We start from the raw sequence: 15,262 nt of genomic DNA, 5'->3' as shown, positions 1-15,262 counted from the left end.
TGAAAATCCCATTGGAGCAGCTTAATAGAACCAACTTAATACATTCAAAAAAGGATATTAACTCCATAGAATAATTTTAGGGAACTTTGTTGTAAGTTGGTTAGATATTTGGAATTAGAGTTACAAAATTTTGTATTACATCATATGTTACTATGGAATACGGACGCCGGTAATAGTATATTCATATACAACGAAGTATGGGATAAAAGGAATGAAAGGCCGGATATAAAAAATCTTTTAATTAGGTAATCCATTTAATAACCAAGATTTATAGACTATACACCATCATGCTAGGATCTATAGATGCAGAGAGAGCGGGTGAAAACGCACTGAGCAGCCATTATAGAAAAAAAAAACATTATTCATGTACATCGAAGCCTAGAGAAAATATTGAATTAATAAATACAGTCGTAGGTACTTTTTCCCCTTGTTTAAGGTTTAACGTACTCTCTTGAGCTGCTAATAACCCTTTTTCGATCCGCTTTCTGCTTCCAAATATTGTGACAATGTTGGTAATAATTATTATACATTTATAATGAGCTGTGCTTACTAAAATATATAAAAACGTATAAAACAAACTGGAGATGTTATGTTACAAAAAGTACTCTCAAAAACCGATAAAGCAATTAGACCGGAAAGAGTGTAAGCGCCAGATCAAGCGTTTATTTTTCTTCCGAAATATAGAACTGTTAATACTTTTTAGTCCTGATCTAATTCCATTTTTGAGAGTCAACGCATCATAATGGATATTTGATTTCCTATTAAACATTATTTAGGTTTTCTCACTGCGTATCAAAGGCTCGAAACACATATTTATTTGGAGCACATTCCAAGTTGCTAACGTCCAGGTTAGTAGATACAACTTTGGCAAAATAAAATCCAGTCCACGTAGATTTCTTCAACGCACGATATAAAATAACAAAAGAAATGAAATTCATATAAACATAGTACAATTTGTCCGGTATTGAAACCGCAATCATTTACGATGAATGAAACTAGTCCATTTGGACACATGCTTGCTACGTTTACGATTCTGTGCAGTTCATTGACTTTTTTTACACACAATTATATTTTATCTAACAGGACAGGATAACATATTTATCGAATCGATGTATGTTTATAAGGTTTAATGAATCGTTTGTAATTAGCTGATTTATATGTCATTATTTTTGAGGAGTTTTAGCTTATTAAATTAAGTATCTCATTGATTTGATATTATCTCTTATATGAGCCAGTGTGATTTTGACTTTGTCTCATTTTAAGGGTAACGAAAGGGAGATTAGTCGCTGCGCTAATGTCCATTAGTGAACACGTTTTATCAATGAAAAACTTAATGTTGCTTTAATGGATTTAGTGTGATGTAGAAATCGCTTGTTTGGATCACATTTTTTATGACAGATTGAAAAGGAAATTGCTGTCGGTTTCTAAGAGAAAAACTGTCTTTAGACATCACAACAGAACGGTACTTTCCTTTTAAGTTAGAAGGATAGGATTTATTTGTTTGTAGGATTTTGTGCAACTCGTCTTGGTAGTACTTAGGACTATAGTTTTTTTTATGCTATAACTGTAGTAACGTTATTGTGTTCCGGTTAAATTTATGCCACTGTATTTACAGGTATAAAGGGCTTATGCCTTTTATACCTGTAAATACCTGCGTTTTATTTGCGTTTCCGCCCCAAGATTGGTGGCGTTTTTCTGATGTAATGAATGGTAAATATTTCCAACAGTGTCATATTATATTGATAGGTTAGTATTGACCATCGAATACCTAGTGCGCTTCCAGGTTCGCCTACCAAATACAAATAAATGTAGTTAAAAAAATTAAACAACAACAACAACAACAGCCTGTAAATTCCCACTGCTGGGCTAAAGGCCTCCTCTCCCTTTGAGGAGAAGGTTTGGAACATATTCCACCACGCTGTTCCAATGCGGGTTGGTGGAATACACATGTGGCAGAATTTCTATGAAATTTGTCACATGCAGGTTTTCTCACGATGTTTTCCTTCACCGCTGAGCACGAGATGAATTATAAAGACAAATTAAGCACATGAATGAACCCGCAATCAAAACATTAGTGAAAAATTTGTCCTTGAAAATTGAAAGATGTATTTCTGTTGCATCGTCAATTCCACAATCTATTCTTCTATTTCTTCTTGTGAATATATAAACTGAGATTTGTTATAAAAATTTTCTCGGTGGCTATGTTTTTTGTAGGGCTTTGTGCCTTTTGGCTCATCATATATTCTTCCGTCAAACAGCAATATTACTATTGTTGTGTACCAGTTTGAAGGATGAGTTACGGTAACTGGCACAGAATCGCGATTTTTTTTAACAATTTGATATTTGAAAAAATTAATATTTCTGAAAGTACCCATTAATGTGTATTTATAGTGGTGACCACTGATTACCGGTCCACTCGCCAATTCGCCTACTCAGGTAATAGATAATAGATATATGTATATACGTCATAGATTAGTGATAATAAAAAGATATAATAAAAAGTAACAACAAAAGTAATATTAGAACTTTCCAGTCTGGGGCTTAAGTCTAATAAAATGCTCCTAAATATTTACAGAACATTTATAATAAGGAAATTTTCTCAAGACACAATGCAACGAAATACGGATTCATTCGTGCATCAAAAGTAACCTAGCGAAAATAATTGTCGGATCATTTTTGTTTCATTTCGCGCGTGTAACCAAAAATTCGTTTCGAAGTGAAATCGAGTCTGTTCAATTTATAACAATTTAATACAATATCACTTTTGACGTTTACGTGACTTATGGTTTTCAGATAAAATACCAATCCGATAGATGCTTATAAAAAAAAAGACGTGAATTTATGAAGGATAGCCCTTGAAACCTGAATCTTTACAGAAGACTAAGATTCGAAATCGAGCAAGTATAACTATATGTGTTTATTATATATCTGATCTCCAGTGATGGGGAACATTAGGACGAAATCTGTATGCGTAGGCATCGAACACATATTATATTCACCCATCCGCTTTGAGGCAGCGTGGTAGAAAAGGCTTTTTACCTCCGAGATGTACATTGTACAGGCTGTTATTTTACTTTAAAATTTAATAATTAATCAATATATAGTACGACACAACTTAGATGTCGCATCGGCAAAATTCGTAAAACCGATCACATCCGAATTGAGTACGCTCTCCCAAATTATTAGTATTTATTTCTCATGCGAATATGATCTTTGCACAAACGTAATAACTTGTAATATCATATGACCTAATATATTCGTCAATTTGATCCGTCGATTTACATCCACTTGTTTTCTCTGACGCGTGAATCTATAGCGACGAATAGCGTCGAATCGCGCCATAGGGAGCTATTTCTATTGATTGTGTAAATCGGCAGTAATCGGTTTTAATTTCATTCCATTTCATTTTCCGATGCTACATCTAATTTGTGTCCTACTATACATATTATACCATACCTACAATGTACATATTATACCATACAAACATCGGCTATCACCAGGCTACTATGTAGTTTATGTACATTCTCTAGAGACTGAGACTGAGTTGAGATGGCCCCGTGGTTAGAACGCGTGCACCACTATATGTGCTTAATTTGTGTTTATAATTCATCTCGTGCTCGGCGGTGAAGGAAAACATCGTGAGGAAATCTGCATGTGTCTAAAATCATCCGAATGCTGCCACATGTGCATTCCACCAACCCGCATTGGGACAGCGTGGTGGAATATGTTCCAAACCTTCTCCTTAATGGAAGAGGAGGTCTTATCCCAGCAGTGGTAAATTTACAGGCTGTTACTTTACTTTTACTTTACTATACCAACCATAAGAGGAGAAAAGCCAAATAAACAATGTAACGGGAAATTGAAACGATATAATTGGTTGAGAGCCGGATTAATCAATACGGATTTGCAGAAAAAAGGGAAGTAAACTCCGATGAAACTGTTATTTGATTATTGGAATTGAAAGGACAGTGGGAAAGTGGATTACAGTGTAATTGTTATATGCAAAGATATATTAGTCAAATACTAATACTGCACAATATAGCCGAGTTATTTGCAAATCGGGTGAAATACATAAATCTAAGATTCGTTTATCTGTATTCCCATTTTCATTAGAAAAGGCTATAAGTGATCATTCTTTATGGAATAATATATATTTTAAATTATCATGTTTGCTGCAGAACTATATTAGCCCCGATTCTTAAGGTGGGCTGGTTGGAACCATACATTATATACGCTATATTTGTAAATGTATGCAAATAAGCAACATAAGTTTACGTCAACTTTGCTATAATATTATGATTTGATTACAGACTCGTTATCCATTTTCATGTTTAAAACATGCTTCGTTCGCTTTTTAGGGTTTGGTTTACAGTAAAAAAAGTAAAGTAAACTTTTACTTTTTTTACTTTAATTACTTAGAGTCTAATCTCGCTTTATAGCAAAATTATATCGGAATTGATTCAGTGGTTTGGCTGTAAAAGACAAATTAAAAGGCAAACAAATCGAATATATTTTATTCAAGTAAACTTCACAATGAAGCGTTTTGGAATCGTCAATGTTGTTAAAGCAGCCTCCAACGAGAAGATATGGTAAGAAACTCGATTATTTTCTGTTTTCAAATAAACAGATTTACAATGCTGTACCTTACAACAGTGTTCAATCAGTCCTGTGATAAAAATTAACGGAAGTGCAGTCGTTTTTTTTTCAAACAACAGTAATAATTTCATGAACAATAAGAATAACTTAATTATTTTAGTCTTCATAAAATTTATTAAATTAAAATCAATAAATTTTCAAAAAATTGTGTTTATTTTCCGATCTCTTATATCACCATTGCTCAGAACAGACAGCAGGGGTTATAAGTTTATTATTACTTCTTACATTAAGAGTATGTACCTGCTTTTATGGAATATTTGTAAATTCTATATAAACATTATATTATCATAATTTTACAGTGAAGCATATTCTATTTCTTTAAAAAAATCGTGTAATAATGTCCTGAAACTAATATTGTAAATAGTTTGTACAGCTCTTTTCTGCAGAATAAATACTGCTTTAATATTTGCCGCATTACCCCATAACAATGTTCCACATGAAATAACACTGAAAATTACTAAAAAAAAACTAGTCTAGCTGTAGTTATGTCTGTGACTTTTCGAAGAGTTTTTATTGCATAACTGATACTTCTTAATTTCCTACTGGGGCATACAAATGGGTGCCTCACTGAAGTTCGGAGTAAGGGGATCTTGAAAGATCGTCGTCTCAACAAACTTAAGTTTAGTACGACATAAATTAGATGTAGCATCGGAAAATACAATGGAATGAAAATAAAACCGATTACTGCCGATTTACACAACCAATGTTAATAGCTCCCTATCGCGCCATTCGACACTATTCGTCGCTATAGATTCACGCGTCAGAGAAAGCAAGTGCATGTAAATCGACGCGTCAAATTTACGAATATATTATATAGGTCATATGATATTACAAGTTATTACGTTTGTGCAAAGATCATATTCGCATGAGAAATAAATATTGATAATTTGGGATAGCGTACCTAATTCGGATGTGATCGGTTTGACGAATTTAGCCGATGCGACATCTAAATTGTGTCGTACTATAATTATTATTGACAATAACCGCAAAATAATTTGACTGAAAATTTCACAAAAAATATAAAATATATTTAGTCTTTTTGCATTTAGGACCAAATTATTTATGTCAAACCAACCAAGAACCCTAGACAGAGCACTGCTTACAACGTCATAAATGTTTTTTACTGTAAAAGTTACTTTCGAATCTATAATATTAAGTAGTATATGTATATTTGCATATGTGTGCGCAGACAACACATGCTTACTGAAGCATAGTATTAATATTAAAATGCTATAATTTCTATACTATTCCTATCGCTAATCATGTCTCAAAATATGGCTAAACTAGTATTCTTTTTCATTTATTTTTCTGTGTGTGAGTGAGAGTAGATGTGATGTATCCCGTGTATTAATTATTCTGTGTGTTTGTAGCACAAGTTAAGACGTGAATTTATAATCAAACCAACAAATAAACAATCTCTTTTACATACCCAATATTAGTTAGGATTTATTATTAGTGCCTAAATGACTTAATCGTCAAAATACGTGATACAATCTTAAGTGAAAATTTGGGGTTTGAACACGGACCACTAAGTAACTATGAAGTAATATCCCCGTTTTGAGATCTAAGTCATCATAGCTGTTATACAGTTTTCTTTTATTTTTCTTTGTGGATTAAATTGGCCAATGTCAGGATGGAGAAAGTTCGTTTGTTTTAAATTAAGAACGATGATTAGCCATTTTTTTGTTATTATTTATCGATAAAGTTAGCAATTGAGTAATTAAAATCAAATTTAATCAGGATGTACGAATAAGTCTACATCAATGGGTAGAATAATGAAACGATTACTTGAAACTTTAAAATAGTTTTTAGTGTTGTGTCCAAACATACGCATCAGCAAATTTATATTAATATTATAAATGTGAAAATAATTGTCTGTCTATCTGTCTATCGCTCTTTCACGACAAAACCGCTGAACCGAATTTGACGTCATTTGGTATGACGCAAAATTGAACTTCGAGAAATGACATACTGAGGCTACTGTTTTGCCTAAGATATGGCAACCCTTTAAACTAGAGCGAAGCCACGGGTGACTACTAGCTGTTTTATGTGTGGCATTCCATGTATGAATGATTCAGGACAAAAAATAATAGAGAGTATGGCGAGGCATTATGTTACAAAATATTTTTATACAGAAGTGTAACATATTAGCGTCGTTAACGAAACCACGAACATTGTTTTCTTTTATTTATTGTGATATAATCACAGAAAGAATTTACAGTATTAATAAATTCTTTATTACGAAAAGTAAAAAAAACAATATGGAACTTTTTTTTTAAATCGTGATAGATCAACTATTTTTTTTTTTTTCGTACACGGACTCTGGGCAGACTCGGTGAAACTATGTTCAACAACAAATCTGAGACAATCATGCAATAAAAAAAACGTACATACATTTGTATGCAAATAAATTAGCTTAAATGAAGCAATGAAAACAACACTAAATAAATGATTTAGTAAAGAGCAAAAGTGTAATAATGAAAGATGACTAGCAAATCAGATGCGATCTTTCACACTTTCAACAAAAAAATAAAAAAAACAGCTCTCTCTAGCGGTTGACGGTGTCTTCATTTTGTTGTTTTTGTTTGGCGCGCAAACGTTGGATTTTAGTTTTCATGATTTTCTAACAGATGGCGTTGTACAGCTATTATCTGAAGTTTTGATTGGCTTGTCAATAGATGGCGCTACGAGGTTTGTTAAAAAAAAGAAAACTTTCGTTGTCTTCTGTTCGTTTTATTGTTTATTTTTATATTATTTGCTTTCTCATGTAATTTTTGTTCATTCTTATATTTTCAATTTGATACACTTTTATAGATCAACGAAACATTACGAAGTTTCACCTAAGCATATTCATTAATTTATAATAGATCTATCAATTTTAAGAATTACTTTTATTCATAATAAACAATCGTAGCATTCAAAAGTATATGTCAAGTCAAGATTTTTGTTTATTTTTCTTTCTTTCCTTTAATTTCTTTTTTTTTAATCGATACTACTCACTCTTACCTACATGTAATTAAGAAAACAATACTTTCCTTTTTTTTGAACATATCCATACAGGTACACTAGCCAGTATGTTCAGCGTAAAATATACTTAGTATCTAATTAATAACCTGCCATAATCTCATAGGGTTCAAGTAAATAGACATTAAGACCACAAAATACAAATATACCCGATATTGAAATTGTATTTTGTATCTGTCTGGATAATAATTTATGCATTATGCATAAATTTAACTTTTTTGGTCATCGACTGTATAATAATTATCACAATACCTCTTACTTTGATTGCATAACTCGAAAGAAATATTCAGTAGTGACATCAATCAATAATTATTTTAAAATCGACCTTAATACAACGGTATAAGATTGTATTTTTATTGTTCAATGTAAGTAGAATGTCGTGAGGTAAAAATGAAAGTTGTGAAAGTGACACCTGTATTCGAAATTTAAATTGTTATGTTTTGTTTCGAACTATTATTTGTTTTTATTTTCGAAAAAACGTCGCTGAGTTTATGCGGATTTAATTTTGTCAATTAACATGAAATTTTCCTTATTGAAATTTATATTCGTCTGAAAAGTCTTTTCTTTGGTTGGTATATGTTAATTAGTGTAATTTTCTTTTTTCTTCATATAATTACTGTATAAACATATAAAAACATCAAAAATGTATAGCGAATCAAAAAATATTTTTTTTTTATTATTTATACTTAATATAAAAGAGATTATTGAAATTAATTATAATTAGGGAATATAATGTTTCTATAATAATAAGGGTTTATTTAATAATTAGCACATTTTACACAATGGTACCTAGTAAGAACTTAGTAAGACTGACTGTAACTTTTTAAAACGTAATTTTAAAGTTTTTAAAAAAGGTAGAAAACAATTTCGAGTAAGTATTTATATTGATAAAATATATTTTACTATCTACGGGTCTAAAAGTATACATAAAATTGATTTATTTTTAAAAATTTCCTTTTGTCTGCTTTTTAATTAAATAAAACTGAAATAGTGTTCTAAACACAAAATTACAAAAAAATTCAAAATCGATGATTAAATTTAGAATCAGAATGCAATAAATTAAAATATGTTTGAAACTTTTTTTCGAAACATTTTTTAATTCTGTCATTCAGATTTAAAATTGTTATTATATGTATTGTTCTTCTAAAATTGAATTCCAAAATTCTTCACACACACATAAATAAGTATCTATTCTTTTTGTTATATATATACTAAAATTACATTTTTGTTAGTACGTACTACATAGAGACAGAGATATTCTCTTAATATTAAAATGATACACACATATGTACAATATTTATCCGAAGCATGTCACTAGGTTTAACATTCCATCGTATTCTAAATACATATCAACATTGTAAAATCGTTCTAAAATATCATAAGATTATCAACCTTATTACCTATGCCATACAGGTGTTATGTCTGATTATACATTGAACTATTTTCAACCTTATCACAATAAGCATACAGGCTATGAATTATATAGAAAGGTTTGTACATAACCGTGAAAGTGGCGTCGTCATGACTTCCGTTTTGAAGTTCATTGCTAATGTGTTTTGATGATGTGATGACTACTTCTAGAGATTATTCTAATTTTAAAAAATAAACTTTTAAATAAATTTGAATTCAAAAAAGGAACGTCCACATTTCCGTGTTAACTTTCATATATTTTTTGCTCGAGCCTTCTTATAATATGTACAGAATTACTTTAGTGATATAATCGTAAAAAGTCTTCTTTGAAGTTTACCGCTGTGGTCGAAACCGGCCAAGAAGGAAGACATCCTTTATATTGATAAAAAAGTAAAGTAAATAAAATAACAGCCTGTAAATTTCCCACAGCTGGGATAAATAAGTTTGGGAGTTGTAAGTTCCAATGCGGAATTTCTGTTAAATTAGACACAGGTTTCCTCACGATGTTTTCCTTCACCGCCGAACACGAGATGAATTATAAACACAAATTAAGTACATATAATTGAGTGGTGCTTGCCTGGGTTTGAATTCGCAATTATCGGTTAAGATGCTTTCTAACCACTGGGACATGACAGCTCTTCTATATTGATACATCGATGATTAAATAATCACCCTTTTAATATGTTTGAGCAAAACTCGTTTACAAGTGACATAAATATGTTATCCTTATCAATTTTGACGAAGCATTTAATAATACTGGATGTTTATTAACGGGAATTTCTCATGGAAGGATGATATGAATATTTCTTTTGGATTTTGTGTGGAAATTCGAGATTCATCATAACATGCGTCAGAAGTGTGGAAATCGGAAATTATGATTTTATTTTAGAAAGAAAACTATGGATAGGCTTACTAAAATTTTACTCGTATAATTTTAAATAGAAATAGGGTATTGGTACATAATAAAGACTAAAATGATGACAGTAATACAACTGTTATATTACTTTGTGAAAATTGAGATGTATTGAAGATGATTACGGGTTCATTCCCAAGCTCCACTCAATTTTCATTGGATGATGAAACTTGAATGTGGTTAATTTCAATGAAATTATGCCATTGGAATATGTTGCAAACTCCTTCTCAAAATGGGAGAGGCCTTATCCCAGTACATTTACAGGCTATATATTTTAACTAGAAGGTATATAGATAAAAAAGTTATTAAAGGTCATTGAACTTGATCAGCAGAACGCTTTACTAAAATATTTTCTGTATAAAAAAAATATTACAAAACATCCTTTTACTTTTGAATATATCATAAGTGCAATGACATCGCGTGCGATCACATATGGTTATGTGAAAGTCGGCTTACTACCGAGCTTAGGTTAACAGTTTTGTTATAATGTAGAGAGATGATAGGCTATATATAAAAATATATTTTGTTTCTTCTTCTCAGTGGAACATTCCAAATATTACAATTCCAAAATCATAATAAGAGCCTACTTGGAGAAAAATCATTTGAATTTGGAACAATAATTGTTCAAGAACTACTTTTTTTTTTCTTAATTCGAAACTGTCTCAGGCTTATAATTAAGTAATATGATTTAAATAAGCTGTTATATTTTTGATGATTTGTTGTTTGCTTTGAATTAAATTAATGTAATATTGCTAACAATTTTTCAGATTTATTTATAGAATTAATTCAATAAAAATTAAATGTTTTAATCACAATGTACTAGTGTCTCAGAAAGTCGTAAATAAAATAAAATGAAAACCAACCTATACGCTTAATCTAACTACTAATTATACGTTGATATATAAACTCAATATGTCGATATCAAAAATAAATGTTCTCTAAATATTAAGAAATATAACTTTATTTGTATCAAAGTATTATACTATTGCTGAAAAATATTTTGCTAAATATAAATAGAAACTTAAAACAAAAAGAAAAAAATATAGAATTATAATTTCTTAAATTACACATAAAATATTATCATACATACAATTAAACACTAGGTACTGTATGAGTGTTTTTTTAGTGTTCTTTCAAGAATAAGGAAGGAATATTACGATTATTACAGCTATATATTTTATACGGGAATATAGTCGCTCAAATATGTTTAAAATAGAATATATTCTTAATATAAATAAGGGTTTAAAAATATAATTATGTATCCTTTAATACAACCTTTTATTTCGAAGTTTTGACTTTATTGAAAATAATGGTCAGACACAATAAACAAAATCTTATTTATGCATCTACCCAAACATAGTATCGCAATTTTCAATATATTTGTATTGTCTATAACTTAGACACTGGAGTCCAAACGCAAATAATCCGAACTCGATTAAACAAAATATTGTTTTAAAACTAGTTTAATCTTGATATTATTGCAATATAATCATACATTGTCTCGTTGTCAATAGTAGTTAGTAAGTGAATACAAAAGAAGATCACAGAACATTCGATTTTACATATTACTTTTTCTTTTTGAATGTTGTAAAAAAAGGTTTTATATGTGGCAAAATAATGTTAATTAAAGTTATATTAATTTAGTTATATATATAACATAGATATTATTCAAATAAAATTCGTAGACGCGAACATGTATAAAGTATTTATTTTACTAAAACTATAATAAATAACTATTATATACTAAAACTCAATCATTCCTATCAGCACAATACATGTAACACAACCCGGCGCGCCTCGCCACTCACTTTCAACTTTCACACACTTTCACAAACGGACATCCGGTTACGAAAGCATTGACAAAATGCCACTTGGTTTCGGAGAAATCTTATGTAATCGATTTCACTTATATACATACAATTTTATATAATACATAAGCGAAAATCGAAATGCGGACCATGATCTTGTAAAATTAATTACTTGATTGGATCACGTGATTTTGATCACCTCTTATTTGTATATAATATACTGAAATTGTTGTTTTAACGCACCATATGGGCTGGGTGTATGTTTATTGTGATATGGTTATATCTATGATTTTTGTAGGTAATTTTTAGAACTTTTGTTTTGTATTATCCGTCTCACAGATTCATTCATGGCTTATATATTCAATTTAAAATTGTCTATTTGTAAATAATTTAATACAATGATATATTTTATCTCATGGAGCTTATATGTGATAATATTCAGTATTTTATAGATTTATTTTATTTAATTTATAAATAATTTAGAAAAAATAAAGTATTACTAATGATGTATTGAATTGTCAATTCTGTTTAGATATTGAAATCTATTTATCCATTTTATAAAACGATGAATAAAACATAGTTTAAATAATTTGATCAAATATATAATCTATGACTACGCTTAGGTTATTGTGATTCTATTTATTTTTTGAAAATGGAGTTCATATATTCATTAATTTAGATACCATTAGAATGGCAAAAATATGTTCTAAGATAATTGTTTAAGAAATTATTTTTTGATTCTAATATATTGAATGTAAGACTGTGTATTTGTGTGTACATATTGATGTTATGATCTGATTGTTCCAACTTGTAATAATCGTTTTCATTCCTAATAGAAGTATTACTTTCAATGATCTTACTTTAAAATCTATAGTCGATTTGAAAATAGCTAAAAAGATAACCATCAGGATTGTCATTAGTTTTAATTTTATTTTAGAAAAGTATGTGTGTGTGTTACTTGACAATATTGAATATATATCTAGAAGCAACTGTCCTACTATTTTCGTTAAATTAACGAGAAAATGATGGACTTTATAAATTGTTCGAGTGTTCTGCAGACAGTACAGACGCCACTGATTCAGCTTTACCATGTATATATAATGCTGTCATAGAAATCAACGCGAAGAATCTAATGCACACCAAACTCGAATTAAATACAAAAAAGTGGAAACTTTATAAACACCTGCTCTTCATTCTAGCTTTTCCAATACAATATCAACCACAACCAAATATATTTAAGCGACAATCATCCTTAACACCTGTTCTTTGCTTAGTAAACATGTGAAAATCGTTTAAATTAACCACGGTAGTTGTATTCTTTTGTATTGATAGTTTATCTTGTACTAGTACATAACTTCACGTAGCTACAAGCGATAATCGCATTTAACGTCCGCTCAGGTTTAAGATTTGTCGTGAAAATTCCTTGGAGTATGATTAGTCGTTATGTTCTTTTGATGGGAAAATTATCGGGGCCACTATGTTTGCTTGATCACGAGAAAGCTGAGAGAAAGGTGCGGGCCCAAATTCCAAGATGGTGAAAGAATTTTTTTTTTTTCTACGTTATGGACCATCACGCAGGTGTTTCGATTCGAGAAGAGTAAATATGTATGTGCGTTTTATGTGTTATTACACACACTCGTATAGTTTTATTTTATACTTATATATTGCTATTGTATTGAGTGTTATTATAACTTGACTAACTTCAGGGCTTTATATAAGTCTAATAGTATAGTAGGTTCATGTATTCTTTCAACAATTTTTCATCAAGCAACAATACCTAGTATTGATGTATTCCGGTTTGGGGGGTGAGTGAGCCTTTATAACTATAGGCAGGGCACAGCTAAGTTCCCAAGGTCGATGGTGCATTGGAGAATGATGACGTAAGATGACGCTGTAAGAAATATTAACTATTCCTTACATCGTTAATGTGCCACCAACCTTGGGAACCAAGATGTTATGTCCCTTGCGTCTGTAGTTACACTGGCTCACTCACCCTTCAAACCGGAACACAACAATACTGAGTACTGTTATTTGGCGGTAGAATAACTGATGAGTGGGTGGTACCTACCCAGACGGGCTTGCACAAAGCCCTACCACCAAGAATGATGAGATGTAAGAATTAATGTCCTCCAGCGTCAGTGAAAAAAACTATTCTTATGTATCTACTCCAGGTTTTGAGAAATGTCAGTAATAAACCAATCGGAGCTTCTAGAGTTGAGATGTTTGTGGTTTCGTGAATCTTGTCAGAATATTGCGGGTTCAAACCCGATGGCCTCACTACTGAATTATCAAGTCTATTTTAGTGGCTAATAAATATGACATCAAACTTATAAGCACCGATGGATCTTTAATAAAACATTCCTACCTAAGTTATACATACGTATATATCTCTTTACCATATAAGTAGTTTTTGCTTCATAACAAAACTCATAGTAACTATTGTCTATCCGTTATAACTAGTTTTATTTCAATGTGTAATAATCGCGAAAATTTAAGACAACATCATAGTAACTATATTTGATATAATTACTATAATTATTAACTCACTAGCTTTATGTTTTGTTTGTATGATTTAGATATATAACAAAGTATGTCCTTTTAATATTGAGATTTCCTGTGCTAGGCTTTGGTTAACACACAAAGATTGATTCCGATTGATTTATTATTAATTTCAATAATTGTATTTAACTAACATGACTTTGTATTTTTTTGAGTTTCTTGCCGATTCTTCTCGGTAGAATCTACTTTCCGAACCGGTGGTAGCTTCACTTAATTGCTAAAATTACGATTCAAAAGTGCTTTTAAAAGCCAACTTGAATAAAGTTTATTTCGATTTTGAGAGTTGATGGTACAAAATCAATCGGATTTTAAAAGGCAGACAGATAGATAAAAACAACAACATACTATTGTATATGTAAGTATTATATCAAAAGAATAATAAACACAGATTTATAACTTATTTAATAGATATTTTTTATTATAATTGTAATATATAAATAAGTAAAAACGTTCAATGTGGAAGTGGAGACATAAACGAACATATTAATATATACTTTATTATTATTAATCAATATAGAATAATCTTAGGATTAAAAACAATGTTTTGAAACAAATGACATACGCTACGTCAGTCTATATTCATAGTTTTTATATTTGTTTCACATTTCAGAACTGCTTAGGGATTTTCTAGTATATATATTTAATACATTAAGAATTGTTTACAAAAATATTGTTGTATACAGATTCGGTAATTGAAAAGAAATATATTAATATACAATACTATGACAGGAATATCGAATAAAAGCCGAATATTTTCACAATTCAATAATAAAAATTGGTTTGAAAATAAACAATAATATACTTGGTTAAGAAACTCTTAATACTAAGATTATAAGGTAAACTAGATTTGACATTCACCATTATATAATTTCAATACAATAATATTATATAG

This window comes from Vanessa cardui, chromosome 23, assembly GCF_905220365.1.
Source record: "Vanessa cardui chromosome 23, ilVanCard2.1, whole genome shotgun sequence".
NCBI lineage: Eukaryota > Metazoa > Arthropoda > Insecta > Lepidoptera > Nymphalidae > Vanessa > Vanessa cardui.
The sequence above is the reverse complement of the archived record's forward strand: the minus strand, read 5'-3'. Positions refer to the sequence as shown.